This window comes from Suncus etruscus, chromosome 20 (assembly GCF_024139225.1).
Source record: "Suncus etruscus isolate mSunEtr1 chromosome 20, mSunEtr1.pri.cur, whole genome shotgun sequence".
NCBI classification, from domain to species: Eukaryota; Metazoa; Chordata; class Mammalia; order Eulipotyphla; family Soricidae; genus Suncus; species Suncus etruscus.
The window spans coordinates 42,384,772-42,410,676 of NC_064867.1; the positions used below are offsets into that span (position 1 = coordinate 42,384,772).

At 39.5% G+C, this 25,905-nt stretch overlaps 1 protein-coding gene across 1 annotated transcript in view; it reads left to right on the forward strand.

The window, feature by feature from the left end:
* The first annotated feature begins 697 nt into the window (after nt 1-697).
* PIK3R5 (phosphoinositide-3-kinase regulatory subunit 5) overlaps nt 698-25,905 on the forward strand; it is a 67,730-nt gene continuing 42,522 nt past the window's right edge. The window contains exon 1 of the mRNA XM_049766356.1: nt 698-793. The gene's annotated coding sequence lies outside the window, so the exon portion shown is untranslated. The remainder of the gene's footprint in view (nt 794-25,905) is intronic.

Below are 25,905 nucleotides of genomic sequence, written 5' to 3' on the forward strand. Positions count from 1 at the left end.
GGAATTGGGAACATTGGTGGAAGAAGAGAAGGGGTGGGAGGAGTTGGGGACACTGGTGGAAGGAGGAAGGGGTAGAAGAAATTGAGGGCATTGGTAGAGGGAAGGCTATGACATTGGTGAATGGAATGATGCTGGAACACTGGAAACCTGGAACCCAAACATAATGAAGTTGATCATTCGTGGTAACTAAGTAAATATTTTAAAAACTCAATCGCACCCCAAAAAATAGAAGTGGGAGGAGGAAGTGGGGGCCCTGAGAGAAGGAAGCTGCTCGTCCAAGCTTCCCCTTTCGACTCCTTCCCCGAAGCCACCACCCCAAACCTCTCCCCAGCTCCACCCACAGCTTCTCTTGGGTCAAAGTCGAGTTTCTCTTCTCCTGGCCAGACCTCCCCTTAAACTTGGGGGTGAGGGAGCTTCTAAGGGCAGACGTCCACCCTGCTGTGGCCACTCTTCCTTCATCACCCTTTCAGATGACAAATGGCCTAGAGCTGAGCTGTGTGTGGAGGTTTCTAGACATTAGGTGAGTTCTGGAATGATCTGGGGTCCACCAGGTTGTCTCCAGGGATGCCCAGCAGATGGCAGAGGAGGCCTCCTGGACCGGTCCAGCCCCTCCCAAGCTCAAGCCATGCCCCTTGGCATGACCCCGCCTATGTGGGCGTGGGCCGGGTCTCCCCAGATCAGCCTGTGCAAAGAGATGCTGGGAGAGTGACTTTCCTGATGTGGTCCTGGCTGTAACCCGAATCGCAGAGACTCTCCGCTGGAGAGGTGGCTCCGCTTCCCACCAGGACTGCAGGTGTTTAGTGGGGCCACCCGGGGTGGGAGCCGAGGGTCTGCTTGGGGTTCAAGGCACAGCCTAAAATGCGGGGCGAGCATGGGGAAGAAATGGGCTCCTAAGCAAAGGCCACCCAAGATAGACCGCTCCAATGCAGAGGGCCCACGCGTGGGGGCACAGGGCAGGCAACAAACCCACCCTTGCAACTATTCCAAAACTTGGAGGGACATCGCAGGGTTAGTCTTTTCTTTAGGTTGGGTGAGCAGTGGAAGACACATCTGTTGGCGTTTTAGCTTCCTCACCTCCTTTCTAGGCTGCTCATGGGATCAAGGAATCTGCCACCCTTCATCTTCAAATTTTCTTGATGGGCATTGATATGAGGAATCATTGACCAATCAGGACTGGGAGATCTGGTGTTGTCTGCTTGATAGGGTTGTCTCGCTAGAAATTCTGAGGCCTGAAGACCCATCTGTCTGCTTGGTGTTCTCAGAGCATTCCTGTTTACACCCTGAGTGGCTTGTGTCCAACGTGTGTGTGTGTGTGTGTGTGTGTGTGTGTGTGTGTGTGTGTGTGTGTGTGCGCACGCGCGCGCGCGCTTTAGTGTCTTGCCCATCCCAAATCTGAAGTACACAGCAAGATGTCAGTTCAACAGGAGGAAGAGTGTCAGAAGGAAAAAAGAAGGGAAGATGAAAGCAGCAGGAAGTGGTTCAAGTGAGATGACATGCTTCTGCACAGAGAGAAGGAGTGAGTTTCAGCAAAACGAGGGCTAAAAGTAGGCCAGGTCTGCCTCCAAGGCTCTGTCTGTCTTATCTTCTTCCTCTATGACATGATCCCCATTGCTTCCCATCCACAGGTTCATTCTCCCTAATGGCCTGTGACCATAAGGTTAGGACAGGTTCACTGGCTTCTGAGCTTGGTATAGCACATTCTCCAGGTCTGAGTCCTGTACCACAGCTTTCCAGTGGAAGGATTTGGAATCTACATCTTTCTAGAAGTTGATTATTCTCTGCTGATGTTGAAACTGTTGCTTAGAAACCCACTTCCGATCCAATCTCTCCATGGTATGGCTTCTGCCATCGTATGCTAGTTAACAAATCGTGCAGTGATAAACAGTCCATCAACTTGGCCATCAACTTACCCTCTGAAGAAGATCCACACCCCCTCACCTGGCTAGCAAGGTCTCACATCACCCAATCAACCTAAGGCCACTCCACCTACTTCATCTCCTGAAGTTCTGTCCTTTGCATACACTTTTCTTTCTGTTCTCCTATCACTTCACTTCTTCTACCTGCGAGGTAGATAGAAGTCATCCTCACATACCCCATACAATCTTGTTCTACTTTTGGTTTGTTGTTGTTTTTGTTTTTGTTTCTTTCTTTTTTTTTTTTTTTTGTTTCTGTTTTGGGGCCACATCCAGTGATGCTCAGGGATTACTCCTGGCTATGTGTTTAGAAATAGTTCCTGGCTTGGGGGATGATATGGGACCGAGGGATCGAACCTCGGTCCATCCTAGGTCAGCCGCATGCAAGGCAAATGCCCTACCGATGTGCCACCTCTCCCACCTTTTGTTCTTCTTTTGGTCACAAAACCTTTTCCTACAATAATGATCGTTCCCTCCTTTTGTTCTCTCTAGGTCTTTTATACCCTACTACCAGAGTACTGATCACCTGATTTATAGGTTCTGATCAGTCATTTGGTGACTTGCTTTCCAGAGACACCCAATGCTCAGCATGCCTGTTAAACTGTCACCACAAAATTTCCCCAAAATCCCATAGGCAAGGAATTTGTGTACACCTATAGGGCAAACCACTTAAACACAGGATGGGGTGGGGACAGGAGGCTGAGGCTGTGCTTTTCATTTTCATGTCCTCCAGAGTCTTGGTGCTTTTGTTTACCTAGGCAAATTCACTGTGTGGTTTCCTTGTGGCTAGGGTTGCAGTAAGGACGGAAGGTGACTTCCAGGCTTTTGTCTCAGACGGAATCAGTGACATTATTTATGCTTTACTCCTTTTCTCCTAGCCTTGTGATCTTAGATAAGTCCATGTACCTCTCTGGGTATCAGTTTTTCCATCCATTGGTTTGTGGCACTAGAAGATTCTCAGAGGTTCTTTTCTAATCTCCAACATTCTATTCATTGATTTACCACTTATATATGGAGAGGTTTTCATGTGTTAACTCAGATCAAAAATAGTAATATTAGGGGCCAGAGCAATGGCTCAGCGGTAGGAAGTTTGCCTTGCAAGCAACTGACCTAGGATGGACCATGGTTTGATTCCCCTAAGTCATTTCTGAGTGCATGGCCAGGAGTAGTCCCTGAGCATCACCAGGTGTGGCCCTCCAAAAAAAAGTAGTATTAATAATAATTATACCTGATATTAAAATATCAGTAATTGACTCACCACTGATATATCTCCATGTGTCTATGTGCTGACTCAAATTAAAATTGTAATATGAATAATAATTATATTTGATATTAAAATATCAACAATTCTTGAGGCATAGAGCTCTCCCTCTCCAATGAGAAGCAGATAAGTGCTTGCAAGCACCCAGTTTAGTGTCTCATTTAAACTAAGTAGTAATTTCTGTACTCCACCTGCCTTAGCTAGTGTATCCAGCTTTGGCACACTGAGACATATATGATATTGTCTATTTATGTAGACATATATTCTACATGATGCCTTCCCCTCTCCTTGTATCTCATTGCCACCAGAGAAATTGGTTCATTGCTGCTACAATGAGCTTCTTACAAGAATCATCTAGATTTATGTTTTCATATCAACTCATTTCTTCAAGATCAGTAGCAAAGGGGACCCCTGTCCACAGAAAACACCACATTATTTGTCATGCCTTTCTTCTGCCCCTCTTGGGAGCCATTACTTTTTTTGTTTTGTTTTGTTTTTTTGTTTTTGGTTTTGGTTTTCGGGCCACACCCGGCGGTGCTCAGGGGTTACTCCTGGCTGTCTGCTCAGAAATAGCTCCTGGCAGGCACGGGGGACCATATGGGACACCGGGATTTGAACCAACCACCTTTGGTCCTGGATCAGCTGCTTGCAAGGCAAACACCTCTGTGCTATCTCTCCGGGCCCGGAGCCATTACTTTTTTAGGGGTAAGAATCACGGATTTTCATTATCATTTAAGAAGTCACTTGTACAGCTCCCACATCCTTCCTTTATATCCCAAGTCGTCTTCTGAGAACCGTGAGGTCTCTGTCTCTGGGTCTGAGGTTTAAACTTTTGTTCCTGAATGCTTGGTGGTTTTGAGTTTTGTCAGGCAAATCTTCACACAGCTGCTTTCCTGCAGCCGGAGTGAGGCAGCCAGCTCCTCACTGAATTTTGTGTTTGCTAGATCTCATCTACATCTATAGCTGTTAACAGAATTAAAAACTGTATAGATAATGAGCTTCTTTGAAAGACAGATGAGTGATAAAAAAAAAAAAAAACTTATCTCCCCTAAAGCACAGGCATTGTGCCTCCCAAAGTTTTGCTTAAAACTTAAGTGTTTCCATTTTAATTCTGTTACACAGAATTTTCTCTACATTAATTTATTTCGCTAACTTTCAGCACAGCGTCGTATTGGAGTAAGCTCTTGGCAAAGGCAAAGTGAAGATGCTAGTAATAATGAAAACTTACTGGTCACAAATGAGATCTGATTCACTGGTGAGATCTTGCAGCAGTTGTGTATCACTTATGTGTGAACTTCCAGCCATTTGCCCATCCTTTATGAACTTTATCTACTTTCTAGATTTTTCTGCAAGTCTGAATTGAACCCATTTCAACGATTGTTAAAGAACATTACCTGTGGGGTCCTTGCAAAAAGATTGCTCATGTCATCTGCCCCCCATACAGAGAACTAGATTTAAGGTTCAAGGTAGAATTAGAGAAAAATGTGTTATTTGTGGCCATTCCCACAAATAGGGTTTGTCTTGGATAGTAGATTTATCCACTAGTCCGCAGAAATTTTCTGCTGGCTGATGAAAAACTTGACACTTAAAACAGTAGCTTTCAATTGTTGGTCTAATGGTTTAAAACTATTGCTCCAGGAAACAGAGGTAGTAGCTACTGTTGGTTATTTTACCACAGACATTCATAGCCTCCCAGAGACAGCCATGAGTGCAGACTTTCTCTGATGTGGTCACAGTATTTTAGAGTCTGTATCTTGAAGCCAAGTGTCATGTGTCAAAACATTTTCTACAATTCATTTCTGGGAATATTTTCTTTGTTTACTTGTCTATGCTATACTGAAGTCATTGAACGCAACACCTCACCATGCAAGGCATGCATGACCATTCTACTAAGTCCTTACTTTATATACTCTTCCTACATAAGGTTTGAACTTAGTGGGAATGGTAATGTTCATAGAAAAAGCTATCCAAGATGGTGAGGATGTGACACAAAATTCATTCAGAATTTCCTCTCAGGAGAGATACTAAGGAGAAACAAAACCTATCAACAGACACTTACAGAGAAGCAATCTTTGGAAACAGTGAAGAGTCAGTCCAGGGGATTTTTATTCTCCAGGAAGGAGAAAGAATCAATGAAGAAATATTGGAGGAAAGAACTTGGTTTACAGTAAGAAACTGGAAATTTCAGAGTGGATTCCTAATGGATTAAATGACATTATGGTAGCATATTTCCCTATCCAGAGAAAATATGTCAAAGGTAGAAATAGTCATTGTGAGAATGGAGACTGAGATGGATCTATTCCGAAAAGTCTAGTTTTCAAATTATTTTTGGAGGAAGGGTTCCATACCTAGCAGTGCTCAGGAGACCATACGTATTGTCAGGAGTTGAACCATGGTTAGCTATGCACAAGGCAAAAGATTTTATATAAATAAATTTTAACTGAATCATTATGAGATACACCACTACAACATTACTCAGGATTGAGTTTTATTCATACAATGTACAACACCCTTCACCATTGCACTCCACCAATACCCCCAGTTTCCCTCCCGCCCTTCCCCTGCCCTCTCCCCTGTCCACTCTATGGCAGACATTTTTCTTTTCTTTCTTTCTGTCTTTCCTATTAGACACCATGGTTTGCAATATTGTCATTGAATGGGGTATCATGCATTTTGCTTTATCTCCTTTCAGCACCCAGTTCTTGTCCTGAGTGATCATTTCCAGTTGTCATTGTCATATTGGTATCTTTTCTGTCCTATCTTCACTCCCTACCATTTGTGTTAATCTTCTACCATGCATGGACAGATCCTCCTGGACCTCGTTTCTATATCATTCTATCTTATTTTTTAAATATTCCACAAATGAGTGAGATCATTCTATGTCCATTACTCTTCCTCTACTGATTTCAAGGCAAGTGTCTTAATCCCTTAATCCCTGCACTATCCCTCTAGCTCATTTCTCTAAATCTTAATGGCTATCATTGAATGGTTATATATAAATTGTTCTTTTTTTCTGAAAACTTATTTGATTAAGAAGTTTAGTGTTCTTGGATAAGTGGATCCTTAACCTGGAAAGTTTCCTTACAGTTCTGCTTTCTAACCTCAGACTTATCAGTGATTAGAAAATCATAGCAATTCCTGGTAAGAGATTGTGGATTGTGGTCAAATTCTAAGATCCTTCCCCCTTTCCTGTGCTGGAGCCTGGGCTTTGGGGATCTCTTCTGATTGTTGTAATAAATTAATCGATCCACTCTTCAGAATGACCATCTCGTGTGGCAATTCCAAAGTGGCTTATGATCATCTGCAGGCTGAACTAGAAAATAATGGCCTCTTGTTCTTCAGGTCAACATTTAATAGACCATTGTTGTTCTTCATTCACTTTTTGTTTGTTTGTTTGTTTGTTTTTGTTGGGGGCCACACCCTGCAGAGCTCAGGGGTTACTCCTAGCTCTGTGCTTAGAAATCCGTCCTGGCAGGCTCAGGATACCACATGGGATGCCGGAAATCGAACCCTGGTCCACCCTGAGTCAGATGTGTGCAAGTCAAGTGCCCTATCACTGTGCTATCATTCCTGTCCCTTCATTTACTTTTATACTAATATCTTGGGACATTCGTTTTAAAAATACTAAAAAGCTCAGAGCTTTCCTTGATCTGTAACTGTGCTTAAGAGAATGCTTTGGGGCTGGCATAGAGGTAGGGCATTTGCTTTGCATGCAGCTGACCCAGAACTGACCCAGCATCTCTATGTTCCCTTGAGCCTGCCAGGAGCGATTTCTGAACACAGAGCCAAAAGTAACCCCTGAGCACCACCAGATATGACCCCAAACAAATAAATAAATAAATAAATAAACATGCAAAAAAAAAAGAACACTACTATGGCATGATGTCCAGACTATTGAATAGCAATAAAAATTTATCTCCAGTGGCCAGAGTGATAGCACAATGGTACAGGGTAGGGCGTTTGCCTTGCATGCTGCTAACCTGGGACAGGCCTAGATTTAATCCCTGCATCCCATAAGGTTCCTAAGCCTGCCAGGAGCTATTTCTGGGCACAGAGCCATGAGTAACCCCTGAGTGTTGCCGGGTGTGGCACCAAAACACAAACAAAAACAGGAGATATCATCTCTGGTCCTAGTTGCACCTTATTTATTCTCACGTGAGTAATTTTTATCTTGAATCAGAAACTCTATTATTTTGATATCCCATGTGTTTTCTGACTACTCTCCAACAGTAGACTGAAGTTGCTCTGATGAACTGAGCAGAGAAAGGATGTACTTCTTCCCTTTTGGTACCTGACTTATGACAGGTCTCCTCATGACTAAAAGTTCTCTGTCAGACCACAGTGATCCATCATTTCCTCTACCCAGCCTTCTGTACTATATATATGGTTTCTTTTTAGGCTATTGGTAGCTTTGAAGTGGAAAATTCCAATGACCTCCTTGCAAACTGCATCTCTCTTGGAACTTTTTGTAATATTTGATGCCCAGCACAACCATCCAGAACTTATTCTCTTACACACTTCCTACTACTTCTCTGCAGGCTCTTCTTGCCGTTCAGATATGTCTTTCTCCTCTACTCAGACACTTGACTTTATGCCCAACTAGATCTTTTCACAATTTCAACCTCACCATACATCCAGAGTGCCAACTTTTCATCTACTAGGCATTCTTCCTCTATAGACTTCCCCATTTTTGTCTCTGATGAAACCAGACTCCCAGACATGAAACCTTGGAGTCATTTGAGTCCTCTCTTCATCTTCCTGTTCTTAGCTGTTGAGTGTTCAGTGTTCAAAAACACAATTGCCTGTTTTGGATGTAGCTTTTTTTTCCCCTGGTTTCTTGCTTCTCTCACTTCCCCATAGTTCTTTCTGCCACCCATTCAGCTTTCATCACCATAGGCGTACTCTTGGGCCTTTCAGACCTCAGTCTCTTTCTTAGTTAGTTTTCTTAGGAAAACTCATGTTTTGAGGCCTTTGTTGGCCTCCTCATTGCCCTATCTCTAAAGGAAAGTCCAAATTTCTTGGACTGGTATTATAGTTTCAAAGTTGAGTCCTCTGTGTTTTCTCCAAGAATCTTTACATTTTCCTCTACCTGAATTACTTCCCCTCAAGCTGACTGTATATTTTGTCTTCTCCTCTTCATAAGGAGTGAAAATCTTTCTACTACTTTGTTCACTAGTTTAGTCTAGTGCCTAGCAGTGTCTGCTTAGTGGTGTTTGGCCAGTGTTTTTTGAATGAATGCCTGTGTACACAATCAGCATGGAGGAGTCCTGGAATTTATAAAGATGGCTCATAGTCTAGTAGACTATATTACCGCCATCTAAGAGCTTTGTGCTATTAATTTATTTCCTCAAGATCTGAAGTCTCCAGGCACCTAGTTGTACTTCTGTGAGCATATTCAGCCTGTTTTTGCCTTCTAGATTAGTAGAAGAATATTTGTTTTGCTTCACTTGAGGTGCTAGGATGCCTCTTCCCCTCACCAAGTGAGTCAGACTGAAGATAATAATAATACTAAGTCTGACTATGTGGACTGCCTAGGGAACCACCCCCAAACAAGCCACTCTCAGGGCTAATAATGAATAGTACTTCACAGTCTGGGGAAGTAGCTTGCTTACAACACAGTGTTTACAAGGCAGATGGACTTCCTGTCCCGCCTATTGGGTAGGCTGTGGAGCAACCAGGAGCTATGTTTTTAGGGGGAAGGGAGCAAATAAATGTTTTGGAAGATTTCCAGGGATTCTTTAGATATCTCTGGGAAGTATCAGGCTATACTGATCCTGGAAGAAGGCAAATAATATGTGGTTACGTTTTTTTTTTTATTTAAAAAAATGAAATCGTATAGCTAATTTGTGTATTGTCTCTTATAATAGACAGTATTTTTTTTAAACAAGTGTGGCCCCATTAAGACTAATGTAGAACACTTTAGAACAAAATGTGAAATGTTTTTTTCATTTCCAAGCAGAGTATGTGGGTCAGGGTATAAAAAAAATTAGGTTCTTTTTTTTTTTTTTTTTAGCACCACCATAGTTACTGGTAATAATTCTCAATGCATTGATTCACTATCCCTGGTGATTTGATAATAGGAAATCATGTATGAGGTAAGCCTGGGCCTCTCACAAAGTATACACTCCAGCCCTTTGAGTTCATCTCCCTGGTCTTTTTTTTTCTCCTTATTTACTTTCTTTTTTTGTGGAGGGCACACTCAGCAATTCTCAGGGAATATTCATGATTTTGTGCTTAGGTATATATCACTCCTAAGCACTCCTGGTGGTGCTCAGGAGAACCAATATACAATGTGGGGGATCAAACCAGGATGAGCCATGTGCAAATGTCTTACCCACTGTATCTCTCTTTTTTAACTTTGTTTTGAAAAATAGAAAGAAGTTTGAGGTAAATGAACAAAGCAATGAACAGAATTACCCGGGAGAAAGACCTCTCCCATTCTCATTCTCAGTAGTCTGACCACTGCCATAGGACTCACAAGAACATGAACTTGTGTCAAGGACCTTTGCTCCCTATAGGCCTCTATATTAGATTTTGGAAAGATCTGGGTGAGGGATTTGGACTCTCTTTACTGTAGGATAGAATCTTTCATATTTCCTGTCTAGAAGTAGACTCATTTTCACTTCCTGACTTCTAGTGACCTGAAGTTGTTTTCTCAGGTGAGTTTAGAAAAAGGACACACAACATGAATACACAAGACTTCATTATACAAGTGTGTAGGCCACAGTGCCATCCATGATTTTGACCATTTAGAGAAAATGATAAACAACAAAAAGATGTCATTTTTAAGAGACATAAGTTGGCCCAAAGGGTTGGGTTGGGAAAGATGAAAGGTGGTGTTGAGCAAGGACTCGTCTTTTGTGGCATGGAGAAAACACATTTCTGAACAGGTGAGGCTAAACTCAGATCCAAGGCATGTGAGTTGTTTGAATATTGGGGAAAGAGATTGTTTGAATGCCAATGTCAGCTAGAGAAAACAAGATTATGAAGACGTGTAGGAATTTAAAGAAGCAAGTCATCAATGTTGGGTCACTGATTGGATATAAAGAACAAGTGGTCATTGATTTCCCATTTTGCTTATTCCCCCACCCCTGGCCCAAGGAAAAGGTATTATATTGACCCAATGGTACTGAATGGCTAAAAGTAACTGTTTTTGGACTGTGCTTCAACTTTACTGGTACCCAACACATTCACAGAGGGAATTCTGTAAAGACTAAGAAAGGAAAACGGTTCAATTTCACCTTGGGTTCAAAGCTCAGTCCTTTCATAGATTCCTCTTTCTCCTCTTAATTCTCTTATTTATTATTTATTTTCAAAGATAAAGGAATACTTCTCTTGCCTGTGTTACTCCTAAAGCTTACTTAGTGGGAACATTATTATATTCTTATCTAGTGTAATTTAGGTTTAAAACAAAACTGAGAGGAAGATTTAGAGCTTTCCCACAAAACTCTTCTCTCTTCTGTTTAGTCCCTCAGTTAGAGCATTACTCATCAGAATGTTAGTTTGTTTATTCTTTTTTTTAAACTAACAATAAAAACATTGACGCATTCAAACACCCAAGTCCATAGTTTATATCAGGGCTCACTCTGGTTGTATATTCTACAGATTTGGATAAATGAGTGATGGCTTGCATCTATTTTATAGATCCTACAGCGTATTTTCATTGTCTACACAATTCTATGTTTCCCTAACTCATCTGGAACTCATTTATATTTCTGCTATCTTCTTTTCTTGAAAATATTATTTTTCATCAAATAACTTTACCTTGCTCATGAAGTAAAGTTTTTGTAATGCCCCTTCTTTATTATCTATGTACCTTCTTATTAACTGGTAATATATTGCACCCAATTTATTTACCAAAGCTATAATGTATTAACTTGAATTGCTGGCTGATTCAATTTGCTTCAAAGCTGACCTTTAAATAACTTAGTCTCTACTCTTGCTGCCCAAGCAAGATAAATAGAGTTTCATAAACCACATAGAAAATATAGACAGCCTTGCTGAAGATCAACTCAGCTTTTACAAGGTATTCCCTTACAAGGGAATTTTGGTTAAGTGATGTGGTTTCTATTTAAGGTCAGGCCATAAAACATACTGTATAAATTTTGGGGGAAATTCTACTAGTTATATCTAAGTGACACATTAGTAGAGAAACAAAAACGTAATTTTACTTTTTAGTGTGCTATTAGTTAATATGTTAGTTTGTCTGTTATAGGTAATAAATCTAAAATAGTGGTGTCTTAATGAGTGGCTTCTTTCTATTTTATGTGCCATTCTAAGAATTAGTGATCCAGACTTTGCATGAAATATAGGTTGGGAAATTCCTTCTGTCATTTGTTCTGCCTCCCTCAACACTTCACTTTCATTTCATGGGTGATGATGGCTCCTTTAGAAATCACAACCACATTTACTTTCCAGTTAACAAGTGAAGGAAAAAGGAATAAGAAGTTTTATTTCATTAGAAAAAATATTTATTGAAGAAGTATCTCATTATCTAATTTGTAACTGTATTGTAAAGCTCTAGTGATTAAAACTGCCTGGTACTGGAATAGATTTTCTGATCAGTGAATCAGAATCAAATGCTCAATGACATAGACCATTTTTGATAAAGAAGTTGAGAGCATGAAATGGAGTTAAGACAGCTTCTTTAACAAATGGTGCTTGGAAATCTAATAACTATGTTTAAGAACTTAAAGCTCAATCCATCTTGCTCAAATGTCGATCAGAGACTTGAGATCTGATTGGAAACTACAAAGTACATTAAGGAAAATGTAGTCAGAAAGCTTCAAGATTTGGACCTCAAAGGAATCTTCAATTATCTGAAACCACTAGAGAAAACAACTAAATAAAAAGTAAACGAATGGGACTACATCAAATTTAGAGTTTCTGCAAGGCAAAAGAAACATGGGCTACAATTAAAATACAGCTAACTAACTGAATGGGAAGAAACATTCCCATTCAACACGTCAGATAAAGGTTTGATCATCAGAATTATAAAGCACTGATAAATAACAAAAAATTCAAAAATAATATCAAAAATGAGGAAATAAAATGAACAAACACTTCTCAGAGGTATCTGAGAGAAATGTAGATCACCAAATCAACAGCCATGTGAAAAAATGCCCAACATCACTTGTAACTAAGGAAATTCAAATAAAGACAATAACGAAATATCATCTCACATCACAGAGAATGGCATATGTCAAAAATAGTAGGAACATTATGTGCTAGGAGATGGATGTATTGAACAGTATGGAGAGTTCACAATAAACAGTATTGAGCAGCCATATGACCCAGAGTTCCACATTGGTTTTCTACATTCAGGACTTAAAAATATTCATTCAAATCCCAGATTACAGAAACATATTGGTTATATGAGAAAATCAAGAGAAAGAAGGTAGGAAAATGGTATCAGATGAAAACTAGTGGCTGGTGACAATGAGTGTATCCACTAACTTAATTATAATGCTATATCCCTGAAACCTACATGAGGTCATAAGTCAATGTCGCTGCAATGAAAATGTTTTTAAATTAAAAAATTCATTCAAGGGCTGGAGCTATAGCACATGCTTTTGCCTTTAATGCTGCTGACCTAGGACGGACTTGGATTAGATCTGCGGTGTCCCATATGGTCCCCCAAGCCAGGAGCTATTTCTGAGCACATAGCCAGGAGCAACTCCTGAGCATTTCCTGGTGTGGCCCAAAAAGCCAAAAGATATCATTCAAAAGAACATATGAACACCATTATTTACCGTGACACTGAATGCAATAGCTAAGATATGGAATCAAAAGGTGTCTAACATATGGAATCAACCCAAGTGTCCAACAACAGATGAATTGAAGATGTGATACATACGCACAACAAAGACTATGCATCTGTAATGAATGATGAAATCTTGCAATTTGCTGCAACTTGGTTAGAACTGGGAAATATGTCTAGTAAAGTAAGCCATAGAATAAATTTAAGTACAGGATGATCTCAGTTTTTTATAAAATTTATATTTATAAAATAGTTGTTTTAGGAAATAACAATGTAGTAAAGGTGGGATGTCTACATCTCCCTTGACATCATATTTAGGGAGAAGATAGAAGAAAAGACATCAAGACAGGGAGGAAAAAGATGAGAAAGGGAAATAATGGAGAAATAAGGGTCAGGACTTCAATTATATGGATGATTTGGGAGAGTACTATAGATATATATTTAAAGCATAGATTCAACAACATTGAAAACATGAGATTTAAACTGTAGCCACCAAACATTATAATGTGCCTATGTAGGTGACAGAGAGGGGGTGAGAGAGGTATGGGGGTGATGGAGAACTGGTGATGGTAGTTGATATTGGTGGCAGGATTGGTATTGAAATATTATGTCTAAAGTTCAACTTTGTGATTGTGGTTCTTTACTTATATTTAAAAAATGTTTTAAAAAACATTTACTTGGGCCCGAAGAGATAGCACAGCGGCGTTTGCCTTGCAAGCAGCCAATCCAGGACCAAAGGTGGTTGGTTCGAATCCCGGTGTCCCATATGGTCCCCCGTGCCTGCCAGGAGCTATTTCTGAGCAGACAGCCAGGAGTAACCCCTGAGCACCGCTGGGTGTGACCCAAAAACCAAAAAACAAAAAAACAAACAAACAAACAAAAACCATTTACTTAAAAACATTTGAAAATTACAATAATCAATAATTACATTGTTCAGATTGTGGTCATATGGTCATACTTAAGTAAAAGAAATTCTGTAAAATGTAAAAAACATTCCTATGTAAGAAGAGGGAATAGATATGGAAGGATATTATAGGTCTTGTTCACATTTAAACTCTGAGAGTTTTCTGAATCTCCACTGTCATATAAATAAAATGAATGTTCTTTGTCTCTTCACTGTGCAGTAAGCATGCCTTTTGAATATTGTCAATAAAAAAGGTAATGTTATTTTCTAAATAAGCATTTATTAATGATGGATTTAATCCAAATATCTATATGCTGTGGAATGGGTCAATAAAATATTTTGACTATAAAAGGAAACCCTATCAGATATTGCAAGATGAATTAACCTTGGGAACAGGCTAAGCAAAATAAGACTAACACAAAAAGACATATATTGTATGAATCCACTTATATGAGAAAGTTAGAACATTTAAATTCATAGGGACTAAGAGAATAATTGTTGTTTCTAGGGACTGGTGTAAGAATCGATAGAGAGTTATTGTTTCATTAAAGACCTATTGCTCAATAGGGTTTTAATTTGGGAAGATAGAAAGTTTGAAATGAATTATGGTGACAGTTGCAAAACTATAGGAATATACTTAATGCCACTAACTAATACACTTAAAATGGTTAAAATAATAAGCATTCTGTAGTTTATTTTGTTTGTTTTTATATTTTAATTGTTTTTGTTTGGGGCAATATCTGATGATTCTCAGAGGTTACTCCTGATGAGTAACTCCTGGGTGAAACATGGTATCAGAGATAAGAATTGGGATTCTTGCATGCAAAGCATATACGCCAACCCTTTAATTCTTCTCAGAAGCCTCTGTAGTTTGTTTTGCTACGGTTTTTAAAATTGTGTACTCTCCAAAATCAAAAGCAGAGTTCTCTGATATGTTAAAAGAGATCATTCTAAAGCTGAAGATATTCAAACATTCTGTATGGGTTTGTTAAGCCACTGGTAGCCCCGTGGTCTCTTTCAGTTCACAATTTCAATATTGTCTCAAGTTTATAGCCATAAAATACAGGCTTGCTATTTTTAAGGCATTTATTTGTATTATTACCATTTGCTTAGTGAATTGATTACCTGGTAGTACCAGGCTGCTTTCTCTCGTGATCATGAACCATACTTATTGATGGGAAAGAACATCGTGTGATTTGGGGAAATATCAAAGGACTAAAGTATATACCTTTATTCAAAGGTTCTGAGTTCAGTCCTCACATTTTATTCATATTCACATATTATTATTTATTTATTCCCTCAAATATCCCTGGGCCTGATGAACCTCAGTACTGCTGAGCTAGAGTAGCTCATGTGTGTCCCCAAGCATTGAATCATCCACCTACACATCTGGACCCAGGATGAGCCTGTCTCCTGAGTACTTCTTGTAAAGTGCCTCCCAAACCCTAAAATAGAACATTGCTGGGAACTCGTATGCTCAGACTTCAGTGTCTAAGATCCTATTTTCTAAAAGGTTCTTTAATATTTAGTTTGCCTTCCCAAATAGCTCCATAGTTCTTGTCTCTCACTTTGTCTTTCAGTGTCCGTCTCTCATCTTCTCCAGTTCACTTCATGATTCTTAGAATCAAGAAGCCAAGTGAAAGAACCAACATCTAAAGAAAGAATCTAAATATAAAGAAACCTCAAGTTTCTTTATGAGTCTCTAAATTATTTATGCTTATCTGCTGCCCTCAACACATTTCAAGCTCATGATTTGGCTTTAGAGCCTCCTCCCCTCACTCCCATCCTCCCATACCTTCCCTTCCTTCTGTGATCTTCTAAATTACACGGCCAAAGTGCCATTCTTTCTTCCCAGGTCATACATACAATTTCATCTTTCAGGGTACCTCAACTCATCTTTTCCTTAGGTTAAGCTATTCCTTAAAGGAATATGTGTCTCATGTATGTTTACCCATTATCATGGTGAAGTCTTAAAGTAGCCTTTCCTTTTTCTAGCCTTACTGTGTAAGTTACTACCTTCTTGTAGAAGCTTCACATTTTGATCTGCCTCCTCCAATTTCCCAAGTACCTAATTCGTTTCCACTGAAACACCTCACCACTGGATAGTCTAGCTCAAAAGTTATTGTTCATGGTGCTGCAGTGAACATTCTGTTGCTTCTTATGCCAGTGGTCAGGATTGCTGTATATAGAGTAATCACAAGTTGTGTATAATAGATAGGTATTATATTTGGAAAGATAGGTATTATATATATAGGTATTATATATATTATATAGATAGGTATATATAGGTATTATATACTATATATATAGGTATTATATATATTATATAGATAGGTATTATATTTGGAAAGTGCCTTGATCAGTTTAGATCTCATCTGCTGTCTTGAGAATATAGGTTACCATGTTTCTTCATAAGCATTTTTTTCCATCTATTTTTATTTTTAGCTATTCTAGAGTATAGTATTATCAAGTTGTGTCTTTAATTTTCATCACCTTATGAAGAATGAAATTGAGAACTTTGCCATGTTTATCAGCCACTTGATTATGCTCCGTTGTAAAGGGTCTTATGACCTTTTTTCATAGGGTTGTTGTTTGCTTATTTATCATGTTAGTTTTGTTTGTTTGTTTCTGGGCCACATCTAGCAGTGCTCAGGAGTTACTCTTGGATCTGCGCTTCAGAAATCTCTCCTAGTGGTGTTTGGGGAACCATATGGGATTCTGGGGATCAATTCTTTGTTGACCACGTGCAAGGCAAACGCCCTACCTGCTGTGCTACCGCCCCAGCACCTGTGTGTTAGATTGTCATTGCTACTCCTGTCATATAGATCATGCTTCTTGAGATTTCTAGATTCCCATGATCTAGTAAGTATTTTTAGAACCTTTTTTTCAATTTGCAGAATAAACCACCATTAATTTATGCCTCCTAGCAAAAAGAATTGTTCTCTTTGAGAAAAGAGATGAATAAAATAACTGTGTGTTTTCTCTCAGGAATCTGTAACTATCCTTCATCTGTTCTGTGCAGTTGGTCTTACCTGCTCAGGTTGAAGCTCTAAAACGAACTCTACAGACCCTTATTCATGACTTCAAGCATTTTTCTCAAAGATTTCTGTGGTTCTCTTATGTGATCATTTCTTTTCAAATATCTTTATTTAAACACTTTGATTACAAACATGTTTGTAGTTGGGTTTCAGTCATAAAAAGAACACCTCCTCCACCAGTGCAACATTCCCACCATGAATGCCCCCAAATTCCAACCCCATGCCCCCTGCCTGTTTTCAAGATAGGCATTGTACTCTCACTCATTAGCATTGTCATGAGTGCTGTTAGTATAGTTATTTCTCTATCTGCACTCACCACTCTTTTTTTTTTCAGAATCTTTTTTTTATGGTCCCCCATGACTGCCAGGAGCGATTTCTTTTTTTTTTATTAATATCTTTATTTAAATACCTTGATTACAAATATGATCGTAGTTGGGTTTCAGTCATATAACGAATACCACCCTTCACCAGTGCAACATTCCCACCAAGAGTGTCCCAAGTCTCCCTCCTCCCCACACTACCCCCGCCTGTCTTCTAGACAGACTTTCCACTTCCCTCATTCATTCATATTGTTATGATAGCTCTCAGTGTAGTTATTTCTCTAACTGCACTCACCACTCTTTGTGGTGAGCTTCATGTCATGAGCTGGACCTTCCAGCCCTCCTCTTTTTGTCTCTGAGAATTATTGCAAAAATGTCTTTTATTTTTCTTAAAACACATAGATGAGTGAGACTATTCTGTGTCTATTTCTCGCCCTCTGACTTATTTCACTCAGCATAATAGATTCCATGTACATCCATGTATAGGAAAACTTCACGACTTCATTTCTGCATAATATTTCATTGTGTATATGCACCACAGTTTCTATAGCCATTCGTCTTTTGAAGGACATCTTGGTTGTTTCCAGAGTCTGGCTATTGTAAATAATGCTGCAATGAACATAGGTGTGAGGAAGGGGTTTTTGTATTGTATTTTTGTGTTCTTAGGGTATATTCCTAGGAGTGCACTCACCACTCTTTGTGGTGAGCTTTCATAGCATGAGCCAGTCCTTCCGACCCTCATCTCTATTGTCTCAAGCCATTATTACAATAATGTCCTTAATGTTTCTTAAACCCATTAATGAGTGAGACTATTCTATGTCTATCTCTTGCCCTCTGACTTATTTGACTCAACATAATAGTTTCTATGTACAATCATGTATAGGAAAATTTTATGACTTCATCTCTTCTGGCGGCTGCGTAATATTCCATTGTGTAAATGTTCCACAGTTTCTTTAGCCATTTATCTGCTGAAGGGCATCTTGGTTGTTTCCAGAGTCTGGCTATTGTAAATAGCACTGCAATGAATATAGGTGTGAGGAAGGGATTTTTGAATTGTGTTTTTGTGTTCCTAGGGTATATACCTAGGAGTGGTATCACTGGATCATATGGGAGCTCAATTTCCAGTTTTTTGAGAAATCTCCATAAATGCTGTACTAGATGGCATTCCCACCAGCAGTGAAAGAGAGTTCCTTTCTCTCCACATCCCCTCTAGCACAGATTGTTCTTGTTCTTTGTGATGTGTGCCAGTCTCTGTGGCATGGGATGGTACCTCATCGTTGTTTTGATTTGCATCTCCCTGATGATTAGTGATGTGGAGCATTTTTTCATGTGTCTTTTGGCCATTCGTATTTCTTCTTTATCAAAGTGTCTGTTCATTTCTTCTCCCCATTTTTCATGGGATTAGATATTTTTTCTTGTTAAGCTCTGTCAATACCTTGTATGTGTTAGATATTATCCCCTTATCTGATGGGTATTTAGTTTCTCCCATTCTGTGGTGGCCTTTGTATCCTCGTCACTATTTCCTTTGAGGTGCAAAAGCTTCTAAGCTTAATATAGTCCCATCTGTTTATCTCTGCTTCCACTTGTTTGGAGAGTGCTGTTTCCTCCTTGAAGATGCCTTTAGTCTCAATGTCATGGAGTGTTTTTACCTATGTGTTCTTCTATATACCTTATGGTTCTGAGTCTAATATCAAGGTCTTTAATTCATTTGGATTTGACCTTTGTGCATGGTGTTGGATGGAGGTCTGAGTTTCCACTTGTTGAAGAGGCTTTCCTTGTTCCATCTTGTATTTCTTACTCCTTTATCAAAGATTAGTTTATTGTCTGTCTGGGGAACATTCTCTGAATACTCAAGTCTATTCCATTGATCTGAGGTTTGCTTTTATTCCAATATCATGCTGTTATCATGACTATTGCTTTGTAGTACAATTTAAAATTGGGGAAGGTGATGCCTCCCATGTCCCTTTTCCTAGGAGTTGTTCTAGATATTAATGTGTGTTTATTTTTCCAAATGAATTTCAAGAGCGTTTGATTCACTGCTTTGAAGAAGATCATGGGTATCCTTAGAGGGATTGCATTAAATCTGTACAATGCTTTGGGGAGTATTGCCATTTTTATTATGTTAATCTTTCCAATCCATGAGCATGGTATGTGTCTCCATTTTCTTGTGTCCTCTTTTGTTTCTTAAAACAGGTTTTTGTAGTTTTCTTTGTATAAGTCCTTCACCTATTTAGTTAAGTTGACTCCAAGACATTTGAGTTTGTGTGAAACTAATGTAAATGGAATTTTTAATGTCCATTTTTTTCTCTACCATTATTGGTGTATAAGAAGGCCGTTGATTTTTGTGTGTTAATTTTGTAGTCCGCCACTTTGCTATATGATTGTATTGTTTCTAGACACTTTGTGGAAGAGTCGTTAGGGTTTTCAATATAGTATCATGTCATCTGCAAACAGTGAGAGCTTGTCTTCTTCCTTTCCTATCTGGATGCTCTTAATATCTTTTTCTTGCCTAATCACTATGGCAAAAACTTCCAGCTTATGTTAAATAGGAGTGATGAGGGAGGGCAGCCTTGTCTGTACCAGATTTTAGGAAAAAGACTTAGTTTATCTCTATTGAGAATAATATTTGCCATTAGCTTGTGGTAGATGGCCTTGACTATATTGAGAAAAGTTCCTTTCATTCCCTTCTTGATGAGAGTTTTTATCAAGAATGGGTATTGACATGAAAAAATACTCCACATCACTAATCATCAGGGAGATGCAAATTCAAACAACAATGAGGTACCACCTCATACCACAGAGACTGGCACACATCACAAAGAAGAAGTAGAATCTGTGCTGGTGGGGATGTGGGAAGAAAGGAACTCTCATTCACTGCTGGTGGGAATGTCATCTAGTCTGGCCTTTATGGAAAACAATATAGAGACTTCTCAAAAAACTGGAAATTGAGCCCCCATATGATCCAGCTATACCATTCTTAGGGATATACCCTAGGAACACAAAAATACAATTCAAAAATCCCTTCCTCACACCTATATTCATTGCAGTGCTATTTACAATAGCCAGACGCTGGAAACAACCAAGATGCCCTTCAACAGATGAATGGCTAAAGAAACTGTGATACATATGCACAATGGAATATTATGCAGCCATCAGGAGAGATGAAGCCATGAAATTTTCCTATATATGGATGTACATGGAGCCTATCATGCTGAGTGAAATCAGTCAGACGTAGAGAGATAGACACAGAATAGTCTCTCTCATATATGCATTTCAAGAAAAATTAAGGACATTATTGTAATAATGGTTTGAGACAATAGAGATAAGGGCTGGAAGGACTGGCTCACAATATGAAGCTCACCACAAAGAGTAGTGAGTGCAGTTAGGGAAATAACTACACTAACAAATATCATGACAAACTTAATGAGTGAGAGAGGTAGAATGCCTATAGGCAGGGAAGGAGGAAGCGGGGTATTGGTGGTGGGAAGGTTGCATTGGTAAAGAGGGGTGCTCTGTTTATGACTGAAACCCAACTACAATCATACTTGTATACATGGTGCTTAAGAAAAGATTTTGTTCAAAAAAAAAAAAGAAAAAGTGGGTGTTAGACCTTATCAAATGCTTTCTCTGCATTTATTGATATGATCATGAGTTTTTGTTTTTATTTTTTTCGATATGTTGTATTATGTTGATTGATCTATGTATGTTAAACCATCCTTGCATTCCTGGAATGAAACCTACTCGGTCATGGTGTATGACCTTCTTGATGAGGCATTATATTCTATTTGCCAAGATTTTGTTGAGGATCTTTGCATCTGTGTTCATCAGTGATATTGGTCTGTAGTTTTCTTTTCTTGCAACATCTCTGTCTAGTTTTGCTATCAGGATGATGTTAGCTTCATAAAAACTATTTGGGAGTGTTTCTGTTTCTTCAATTTCATGAAAGAGCCTGAAAAGGATTGTAGTGATTCCTCTTTAAAGGTTTGAAAGAATTCATTAGTGAACCCATCTTGGCCTGGGCTTTTGTTTTTGGAAAGACTTTGATTACTATTTTAATTTTCTCAGTAGTGATGGGTCTGTTTAGATGTGCTAGTTTAAACATGGATGATTATAAGAGTGCAGGAATTCATCCATTTCTTCCAGGTTCTCATGTTTTATGGCCTAGAGTTTCTCAAAGTAGTCTCTGATTACCCTTTGAATTTCTGCAGTATCTGTAGTTATCTCCCCCTTTTTATTCCTTATTCAGTTTATTAAGTTTCTTTCTCCTTTTCTTTGTGGGTTTTGCTAGTGATTTATCAATCTTGTTTATTTTTTTCTAAGAACCACCTTTTGCTTGCATTGATCTTCGGATTGTTTTTTTTTCCCAACTCTGTTCCCCTAAAAGAGGGATCTGGGGTTTCCTAACAGACTTTTAAGATTTCCTTTCTGCATGAGGAGTGATCTCCATTACAGAGAGGAAAACTTCCTGCAAATCCCTATAACGCCATGAAACATCAAAAATACTGAAGGTGCCAAGAAAAGAGAAAAAGCAATGTTTCTCAATTTCCAGAACACAGAGAACAATTATCATGCATTTAATTTTAAATCCCATTTGAAAAAAACCTTAACTTTCTGTAAGTTCTAAAGATCCGATTTTTCTCAGAGCACTGTAACATGAGTCTAGAGTATCTCAGCTCCTCTTCTGTGAAATCGTATGAAGAGTGTTCCACAAACCCCAGAGAGGGAGAGATTCCCATTCCCCCCAATCTGGGTAGGACAAGAGAGGCGAGTCTGGTAGCTCTTTTGACACAGGAAATAATCAACACACAATTGGGAAAGAGTGGGTTGGAGCACAGCGAAGCAGTAGGGTGTTTGACTTGCAGGCAGCTGACCCAGGATGGAGAGCTGGGTTCGGTTCCCCGTGTCCCATATGGTCCCCCAAGCCCGGAGCCATTTCTGAGTGCATAGCCAGGAGTACTCTTCCATAGCCTTCACTCTACAAAAAAAAATGAGGTCATTTCTTTTTTTTTTTTTTTTTTCCCCCACCTACCATATGGGACACCGGGATTCGAACCAACCACCTTTGGTCCTGGATTGGCTGCTTGCAAGGCAAACACTGCTGTGCTATCTCTCCGGGCCCTAGGTCATTTCTAATTTAAAGATATACTAATTACAACAGAGTTTGACCATACTGGTTTTGTTCTGACACAAGCCTAAAACCTTCTGCACCTTCTTTTGTTCTGTGTTTAACTTTCTTGCGTAAAACACTCATCCACACTCCTTTTTCTAACCTTCTCTCTTCGTCTTCTGAGGGTGATTTGCTCCCCTGTCACAGGCAGCCACATGCAGACAGCTCAGAGCACTGGAGGGCCTTGGTTGGTTTCATGCTCCAGCCCCTCCTGTAGAAAGACTAGCTTCCCAAGTTAGCAGACTAGAACCCAGCACTAAAGTCCTAGGAGAGGAGCTTTAAATTGCCTGCTGTCAATTTGGAACCCAATTGATAAACATTCTTATACCTAGCAGGACTAAATTGTTCTTTATGGTACGAATTAAAGATCTTTAAACCAGATCCGTTTATTCCTTTCTTGTAGATTTTCACATTAAAACTATCTTAAGACCAACATAACATTTGATGTGATAAATTTGACATGGGATTGAGGTACCTCGAAATATCATGCACTCACAAAATGAACAATTTGCAACATTTTCCACCCAATTCTTCATTCTCCGGCAGAGAAATTTTCTCCAGTAGAAAATTAAAAAAAAAAAAAAAATAGACCCAATTTTTTTTCCCTCTCTGGACTCCCAGCCATTAACAAAACAAAGACATTCTCTTTCCTTAGTCAAATCTCTCCTTTGATATGTAAAGGACCCACCTGGATCACATTGCCCTACCCAGCCCTTGTGGAGTTTGTTTTGGGATAACAAACAAAGCTCTCTAGAGGGAAAGGGGACTGGGAAAGTTTCCCTTTTTAGATAAGCTCCAATATAAAATTGATAAAGATCATTTTTTCCCTTTCTTTTCACTCTCCAGCCAATTTTCAACTTAAAAGGCGGTAAGGCAAAAAGGCTGATAGCTTCTATGATCTTTTTTATGTCACCCTCCTCATCTCTATATACGCATGCAGATAACTTCATCTTCCTCTTCCCTCCTCAACCAAGCATGGCAGGAAGGCAACAGAGATTGGTCTGGTCGCAAAGTCTAGACTTTCTCTAGGACAAATTTAGGTCTTGATGGCCATTGAGAGTTCAGAGTTTACAACCCTCCTCCACTACTCCGTGCCATGTCTCTAGCAGAGCAGTATCAGACTTACAAATCAAGTTGTACAAAGACACATAAGGCTAACACAACACACAATTTCTGCTGAACGCAAACCAAATTTCACCAACCCTAAGGGGGAGTGGTATTCGCTATATAATTCTTCTCCATGTTCTGACCAGACAAGACAGAGAAAACACAAAACGAGAGACATAAAGACAGAGATACAGAGTAATTGGAAATCTCAGTGGGAGTTAAACCCTCCAAGGCCCATGTTGCATCCAAATCTACATACCACTTCTGGTGATGAACGAAAAGACAGACACTGGAAACCCTGGTGGGACTCAAACCTATGAGATCCCCTGTGGGACTCAAAACCTCATATCATCCCTGGCAGTAATGCTAGCACACCCCGAGTAGTACGCAAACCCACAAGACACTTAGTGGCTCTTGAATCTACATGGGTGTTCCCTGGTGGTGAACCCCTGGGAGCACTAGGGTGTCCTCATAGCTTCCAGCCATGGGGAGCAATACTATGTCCAATTTCTCCTCTTCAGAGTTTTCCCCAGAACTCCATTTGCTTCCAGGGGTCTCAAACTCAATTTACCTGGGGGCCGCAGAAGGCAAAGTCGGGGTGATCCTTGAGTGCAAAGTCTTGAACATTGGGGGTGTGTGGCCCAAACAACTAAAACAAAACAAAATAAGATTCCTCTAGGGCAGGGCCACAAAATGTTGTATGGAGGGCCGCAAACGGCCCACGGGCCAAGAGTTTGAGACCCCTGCTAGTAGGCCTTTGCATATCTTGATAGTGTCCTGGTGTTTGTCCACCAGACCTAGGTAGTTTTGTTGGCGACTGGATCATCATCAGTTCCATCCTGCATGAGCCCCCAAAATGCTAGGCTTAAGATGAAGGAAGAGACAATTCAAGTGGAATAAAGTTTAATACATTAATCCATTTGCCAAAAAGGCCCCACACTGACTAGTGAGGGCCATCTCCCAAAGGAGATGAGCCGATAAGAAACATTTTTATTGAGTCAATTAATTCAGGCTAGACAACCATTAAGAACCCTTTCATCTTTGAATGTCTGAAATCATTTTAGCAGCTTTGGCTACTCTCCAAGCAGCCTTCTTTCTAACTATTCCATTTAAATTCTGGGCCCGGAGAGGTAGCACAGCAGCGTTTGCCTTGCAAGCAGCCGATCCAGGACCAAAGGTGGTTGGTTCGAATCCCGGTGTCCCATATGGGCCCCCGTGCCTGCCAGGAGCTATTTCTGAGCAGACAGCCAGGAGTAACCCCTGAGCACCACTGGGTGTGACCCAAAAAAACAAACAAAAAATAAATAAATAAATAAATAAATAAATAAATAAATAAATAAATAAATTATTTTGAAAACATGATCCAGTGACTTCCAGATCTGTGGCCTAGTCTCTTTCAGAATGTGGGATCTATAATCTATACACATTTTCCAAATACATTTTCCAAACCACCCAAAACAATGGCTGAAGACTCCGGCCATTTTAACATGCTCAACTATTATTTGGGTGAGGAATTTGGACATGGGCAAAATGGGATGTTTTTTCCAAGTGCATCTTAGTTTCGGCTGGGAAAGTTTGAACAGCTGGGACCGAAACTACACGTGGCTTGGACTTCCTCAAGTTCCTGGCAACCTTCTGGTGAGAAATAAAATTCTACTATGTTGTAAGAGATGTGATCATCTCTGAAAATTATATCATAACGTCCTTTCTATTTTCCTGGAAAGATTTTATTTTGCCTTGTCATTGAGCTATGACAAATTTCCAGATGTCTTTTTTTAATGCAATATCCAGCATCAACTCTAAGAGGAGCATATTTAGGTGAATAGCAGGTAATGAGGCATAAAGTAGATGCTCTTTAAGCACATGTTCCCTGGGGCAAAACCAATGACATTGTGCAATTAAGTGTGATAACATCATCATAAAATGGGAGAGTATCCTTATAGTTGAAGAAAACTTATTAGAATTTAGATAGAATCAAATGAAATGATGATGTCAGCTCATGTTTAATATGATTCAATCTAACATTTAGGACTGACTTGTCAAGATCTCTACAATATGAAACTTGCATTCAAATAGTTTGAGGAAGAAATCTGACCTTTATGACAACAGGCACATAGCAATAAGGCTAAAAGCAAATAGAGGCTGGAGATTTTTGTCTCTCTTTCATTCTCAACTCTTACCTACAGTCTTACCTAACCCTGGTGAGGAGGGAATACTAGTGAGCTGCAGTAGGGTCTCTGGAGATCACTGTGTACAGGCCTGAAGTACCCCAGTTTTTTGACTGTAAAAATCTTGGTTACCCATTTTAGTAGAATCATCAGAGAAGGGTTTTGAGCACAGGGGATCAGGGTATAAGTAAGGATGTGAGAGAACAATATTGGAAAGGCCCTGGTTATAGATGAAGGAAGAAAGAGAGCATATGGCAAGGGCATCTA